At 41.2% G+C, this 7,338-nt stretch overlaps 1 long non-coding RNA gene across 1 annotated transcript; it reads left to right on the top strand.

Annotated features, from left to right (window-relative positions):
* The first annotated feature begins 3,217 nt into the window (after positions 1 to 3,217).
* LOC136420568 (uncharacterized) lies at positions 3,218 to 6,416 on the top strand. Its single transcript, XR_010753260.1, has 2 exons — positions 3,218 to 5,238; positions 5,359 to 6,416. It is a non-coding gene; the product is annotated as an uncharacterized lncRNA (long non-coding RNA).
* Positions 6,417 to 7,338: the final 922 nt, after the last annotated feature.

The following is a 7,338-nucleotide window of genomic DNA, read 5'->3' on the forward strand; positions in this document are numbered from 1 at the left end:
GATCGCAGCAAACTTGCATGGTTTACGCTGGTAATAAGGCATAGTTGATATGCAAGGAAAAGTCAATAATTTTCACCATTAACAACGTACCATATGTGCAGTCGGCACGGTACAAGAGAGACGCTATACGGCTGTCTGAGGTACTACAACCAAGGTTCTCAGAAAACCTGTTTGTTTACACAGTTACAGTGCCCCTAGTGACACTAACAATTAGAAAAACCAAATATATTGCATCAAGCCCTGTTCTAGGTGTAAAAAAAAGAAGTAGTCGATTTCAGAAGGAATTCATTATGTTTTAGATCGACAATCGGTTTTACTGTGCAATATGGTTTTAAGCTGGGTAACCAGGATAATGTAGTGACCTTCCTAGGTGACCCGAGGTCCGTAAAGGTCAACCTTGATATCTTTCTATGCCCTGATTATCCAATGTTAGTGAATACAGCACAATATAACCGACTGTCGATCTAAAATCCAATTGACTTTCGTTAACGCCCTTCTTTGCAGCTGAAATATGGTTAGACACACTGTGTTTGGTTTGTGGAAATGTTAGCGCCACTTTGGAGTAATGTAACTGTGTAATTTATGGTTCCTAGCGTTAAATGAACGAGTTTGCTAAGCACCTTGGTACTTTAGTCAGCTATGGACACTGTCATTTACAAACGGGGAGTCTTATAGTGTTAAAACTTGGCAAACGTCTGGTGCTGTTGCTTCCAGATCTTTTGGAATTGCCAAACTGCGCTGGCAACTCTCCGACTCTAAGTTACATGTTGATGCTAGCGTCAAACATATCGTCTATCTTGACATGTCCCCCACAATACGTTATCAGTTGGACCGATCCAGTTCAACCAATGATAGCTTGCAACACTTCCTCGAGATACAAAACACGCGTCCGTGTGCTTCATTAATTCAGCTTCTTTCACGGTCCTCTTTTAGCGCCCTCTATCTCTCAGTCCGCCAACTGCAGCATTGCGCACCTTTGTAAGGATAGGGTACGCCCTTGAAGCAGGTTGCGTAGAAGGCAGTGAAAGAAGCTGAATTAAATAAATTATGAGGCACACAGACGCGTGTAGTTGTGCCTTGCATCAACATAGCCTGGATTCCAGCCTTCTTAGCTTTAGTCCGCTGCCCAAGCTCCGCTCCCAGGCTATGTTGATCCTTGGTTGATGCAAGGCACAACTACACGCGTCCGTGTGCCTCATAATTTATTTAATTCAGCTTCTTTCACGGTCATGTTTTAGCGCCCTCTATCTCTCAGTCCGTCAACTGCAGCATTGCGAACCGTGATCAACCGCACCGTTGCAAGGATAGGATACACCAAGCAGGTGTTGTAAAGACTCCTTGGGTAAGCCAAATCAAAATGATATTTGAAAGGAGACACATCGGGGTCGAAATGATGATAATGTGTGCGCGGTAAATGCAAGAGAAGACAAGAAAAACATGTACTTTTGAAAACCGATGGTGCCCGCAAACTGTGTTCTGACTGTCACAGATATTGCTCCTTCACTTTGAGAAATTCTTTACCCACCATGCATCGGTTTTCAAAAGTATTCCGAGCCCTGTTATGTCTCCTTTCTGATGCCATTTTGATTTGGTCTACCCAACGAGGCTCTAATACGCAACCTGCTTCAATTCAATGGTGTGTCCTATCCTTGTAATGGTGCGCAATGCTGCAGTTTGCAAGCTGAGAGACAGAGGACGCTAAAAAAGGACCTTGAAAAAGGCTGAATTAATGAGGCACACGGACGCGTGTTTTGTATCTCGGGTAAGTGTTGCAAGCTATCATTGGTTGAACTGGATCGGTCCAACTGATAACGTTTTGTGGGAGATATGTAAAGATAAAAGATATGTTTGACGCGAATACATGCAGTCTGAAATGGTGAAGTGAGCACCATGACGATTATTTTTCAAGGGTTTTCGATTAAACTTGGTGATACAATATACTTGGCCACGTATGAATAGGAATAAATAACAAAATTAGATGAGGAGATTTGAAAACCCCCGTTAAAAAACAAATTTGGCATGGTCCAAGCTGGTACTGCTGATGTTGTGTATCATGGAATGCTGTGGAGTTTTCTTTTACTTTGTTTGCAACTTTTCGTCTTATTTTTAGGGGTTTTGTCCGTAGAATCTTTTGTATCCGTGTGTAGAATAACGTTGGGATACTTCTCTGGTGGATTTAAACTGACATATCTTGGTGGCTTGATGAGAAAATGTGTTTTTCCTGGCTTGTGCAATTTTGGAGAGGACAACAACATGGCGAGACGAACGGACGGCGGCGTGGCCGGTGTGGAGAAGACGAGTTCATTCAAGGTAAAATGACAAATCATTCTGTCCATATTACCTCTAAACGCTCAGTGAGGGTATGTGAAGGTATATTGGGAAAAAAATGTGTGACTTTGTAGTTTTTCAAGTCCTGATTTGATTAAAACTGAGACTTGGAGTTCATTTTGCCCCATTTTCTTTGATATTCGCAATTTGTGGTGTGCTCATAACGTTAGAACATTGAAATTATGAAGCTTTTGTTATGTGTATCTCTTACCGGGTTATTGTAGAAAGTTTCAGTTGACATTTGTGCAAAAGAATGTTGTAACAGAAGTCTCCTTTTGGTTTAACGCCACGTGGTGCGCCTGGCTCAGTGACCACCTGTTGGAATGCGCACGTGTGCATAATTAAATCCTCTAATGTTCCCGCCAAAAATAGTCGCGTATAACCTACTCACCTTTGATGGCTAAAAAAAACACGTGGAAACACTACAAGTACAAGATACTTCAAACCAACACATTTAAAAACATCTTTCTACAGCCAAAGAACTTGAGAGACTTTAGTCATCTTTTATAATGAGCTACTAGCAAGCACTTGGTCAGTGGGCTTTATACATTATACTAATCACCCTTTTAAAGGTGCCCTAAGCGATTTCACGGGGTAAAACTTGAAATATTCTGGGGAAAGCAATTCTGTTTGGTGAAATTGAAATTGACATTTGCTTCCCCATATTAGAACATTTGCATCATCATTTCATACTTTGGACGTTTAAAAAGAGCACAGAAACAAGCTGCAAAATGAGTATTTCATTTATTGGTACCACCCAAAAATCAGCCCAGAATCCAGCCGTAACCGTTTTCTGTCGACAATTTTCGGTAACTTCTGGCTGTGTGACGTCACAATGCCCGAGCACATTGAGCCATGACCATGTGATTATTTCCACAGTGCTGGGGGAGGTCGGGTTTACACTGGAAACATGTCGGGAATACATAGTCACATTTCTCTGGGAATGTATCGGGAAACGTTAACAGTTGTCCTCCGCATTTTAGGCTGGTCGGAGCACCATCGGTGTTCCATCGGTCGATGTACATTTCCCGACATACACACGGTAATTTTTCAATGGTCTCAAAATTCCTGATAAGAAACCCATGTTTTTCCGACAAATTTGTCGGTAATACGTCGTTTCTTTTTCCCACGTACTTCCGATGCCGGTCGTCAAGGCAACAAGTTACAAACACGGCGGAGGGGACTCCCCGGCTTGGATGAAACCATGGCAACGGCGTTGATTGACGGGTAGCCGCGGTAATGGTTACCATGGACACTGCATGATTGACAGCGGAAAGACAAGCACGTGGTCGTCGCGGCATGCAGCTTAATAAAAAGGAAACTTCAGACGATAATCGATCAGCTGTTCTCCAGCACCATATTTGACATTTACGGATGTTAAATTTTATTGTTAAATTATAAGGCTTAGTTTGTACGTAGTTTGTAGTAGAACGTGTGGAACTCGCTGTACTGTTTGTTGTGTCAGTAAATTAAGCTTTTATTACAACCGGCAAAAAATAAAATATTGAAATGAACGATATTTCCGTAGAAGTCTGTAATCGGCAAGTATGAGAAGCATAGTTAAGATATTATAATCGAGGAAACATCGATAAATTCTTAATAACCAAGGAAATCCATGTCAAAGGACGCGGAAGCATAAACCCGGGATTGAACCTGCAACTCGCGGCGCCGTACGGCAGCCTTTTGTTCGCAAACGCAAGCGGCGTATCGCGGTGAGCTTAATATTGCGGCGAGACAACAATACCTTCAAACCACTTCAGTACAAACGGCCCATCACGTGGGGTTCCGCAGCTGCAGTCCGTAATGAATACACTTGCATTGTTCTACGGTCGAACGTTACGTGTTTCTGTCACTCATTTCGTTTCATTAATAAATATTAGTTGGTCGTCGTTCGCTAACAAAGTGATAATATAAAGAATTGACGCGATTTCATTTTAACAGACGACAAGTGCCCATATCATATACGTAAAATAACGAATGTGATTGTAACCAGCGCTGATAGCTCACCTGGTAGTGTTATTGTCCATCAACCCGAAGCAGGCAATGTGTGTAGGTTCGAGCCCAACGATCCATTTTTATGTTTTATTTTTCTCTGTTACAGTCAACATTACTTTAATTTATTCTTTATCTTTCATCATCTTATGTTTATATTATCATGTTTAAATTTTTGTTATTCTTTATTTTTTAAAATCAATCTCTGCTCCTTGATGAAGGTCTCTGGGTGTTGTCTTTGCACTTCTACTTGTTGACACGTCGTTTTGTTCTGACGGCGTCTTTGCCAACGCTAACAAAGCACGTGAGCCATCATCAGATATCTTTCCTAGCCTGGTTGGGACACTGGAAAAGAAAACAAAAATTGGTTGTTACTTACAATTGGAAACAATGGCGATGCATTTTTATTGAAACTAGAAAACATCCCAACAGTTTGTGAACAAACGTTCTTTTTTAATTGTTCGTGGAGCCGTCAACTTCTAATGGCCCAAATCGCTGTACTTCGCGCGGGGAGAAGCGTTGATTTTTGCGCTACGTAGTGTTTGGTTGAACTGTGGCAAGGATCAGAAGTAAAACTGGGAGGAATATTTCAATATTCCATAATCATATTCGTTACATGAAAATAAATTGACAATATAATTCCGAATCCCGTAGTCACTAGTCAAGTCGCAGCATGTTTTGAACGTTACAAATAAAGTCGCTTATCCAGTGCGAGATTCAGTAAAAGTAATGGAATGTTTGATAAAACCTCATTGATATGACCATCATTACAGCCCGGTTACCATCTAGGAGTACTAATACTTTTCTTCTCAGTAGTCATTCGTTTCTCAGTAGTCCTTCGTTTGCCGTCGGTGACAAGAAATTTATACGGGCAAGACGAAAGTTACGGATGCTGGACAACTGAGTTGCATCGACAAAGTTCGTTATCTCTCTTAATGTTTGCAACTTTCATTTCGTAGTTTGATTGTATTTCCTGATTTATTTCAGCAATTTACATTATCATATTATTTCAGTATTTCTTCTGTTGTTCACATACAGCGTACTAAATTACCGTGGTCCGGAAAAATGCAGCCGATGGTGGTTAATCCGTCTCGATGCTTGAACTCCTGTGGACCAACTTCAAGTTCCTTCAGATCTACACAACATTAATTCGACCTGTGTTAGAGTACGGCTCACCGGTGTGTGGAGGACTACCTCGTGGGCTGTCTGACGAGGTCGAGAAGGTACAGAAAACCTGCTGCAGGATTATTGGAATCCCCTCCGACCAGCTGCCAACCCTGGAGAAGCGGAGACGCGAGGCATCCGTGCGTGAGTTCGGTAGGGTGGTGGCGGACGAAACACACCCCTGCCGGCACTTCCTTGTGAAATCCGGAGACACTAAGTACGATCTAAGACAAACTTCAGCCTACAAAGTACCGTTGAGCCGTACGAAGAGGCATGAACAGTCCTTCTTCCCCATAACTCTAAAATTGATGCAACAATGAGCCAAAATGTTACATTGATTGCCATGATCTCTATATCTGTTAATGTTTTAGCTTAGTATTTGCACGATGATCGCCAACAACATTTTATATATCTAATGTGACTATGGTAAGCGTGCTTTTAACAGATTTTACATATCTATTGTGACCATGTCAAGTGTAATTACTGTTATTTTGTTAATAGAATATAATTTGTGAACATTTTATGTGAGTTCATGTTAGCTTTCCGAACTTGTTAGTTCCGGGGAACGTCAGGTGTTAGTGTTAATGACATGAAACAAACAGTTGGAAAAAACAAACACCGAAGCAAACAAACAAACAAAAAAACAAACAAACAGATCAATACCAAAGCAAACTGAACGGGAACAAAACGAATAAATTAATGAACAATTGTCTTTTTATTAAAATGAATCGATGTGTCCGGAAAGTCCGTCCCCATCCTCAAGCACGGCCGGTATAACTGGCCCGCCGGTTGTCACGAATCTGAAAAGACGAATATGGAATGCATGAGATGTAGCTATAAACAGCATAATGTAGTGGTCAACTATCCACGAATAACAATAGCGGCGGAGTTTTGAAAAAAAGGACCCCAAACAAACAAACAAACAAACAAAATCATCTACCAACACGGTAATAATTCAATGACCTGGTTTGCCTTTTGACGAAAATATATCAATGAAAATATACGGTAAGTAGAAAACTATGGCAAAAAATGTCTAACTCGTCCGACGAGATATTGCTACAATATCGTAATAATTGGGACCTGACACCCATCATGACCGCGAGTGACCCTTTGCGTGAAAACCGATACATGCCCGACATTCGTCGGTAATATATAGGAAGGTTATCGGGAAAGCAAGGGGCGAACTCCATTGATTTAGCCTGATTTTTGGATCTGTATCGGGTTCAACATCGGTAAAAGCTGCTGGGAAAAACCGACACAAATCTGGTATTATTCCGTTACCAACACGACATATATCCGACCTCCCCGAGCACAGTGTTTCTCCGGAAGTGTTCAGGACTTATCGGTCAAAATCGCGCATGTTCGGAAGATTTGAAATAATGGCTGGCCTCCAAGTGCTCAGATTTTCAATGAGTTCCCACCACACAACGACATCGCATTTTTGCTCCATGATGGTCGATATGCAATGGGATAGTGTTATTTGAACTTACTATGGATAGAAATCACACAAATTAATTTTGAAAATATGACTTTCAACGCCCTAATATTGCTTAGGTTGCCTAATATTGCATAGTGATAGGTTGTTTAATAGGTGCATGGTGAGAGTCAGATCTGAAGGATGTCAGGTAAAAATACAATATAATGAGATGTACCAGGCAGTTTTGTTTATACATGAGTTTCAGGTGAGAAAATTCTTCATTTTTCCTACCAATTATTTGATCAAAGGTTTATTTGAAAGAAGCGTGTCTGACTACTTGTCTTTATGGTTAGGTGTCCACTGACTGATGAAGTTGGTGTGATGAGACAAACCAATTGATTAGGGGCATCGGCTGAGATTTTAAGATCCTGTCCGGA

Source organism: Branchiostoma lanceolatum, chromosome 15, assembly GCF_035083965.1.
Source record: "Branchiostoma lanceolatum isolate klBraLanc5 chromosome 15, klBraLanc5.hap2, whole genome shotgun sequence".
NCBI classification, from domain to species: domain Eukaryota; kingdom Metazoa; phylum Chordata; class Leptocardii; order Amphioxiformes; family Branchiostomatidae; genus Branchiostoma; species Branchiostoma lanceolatum.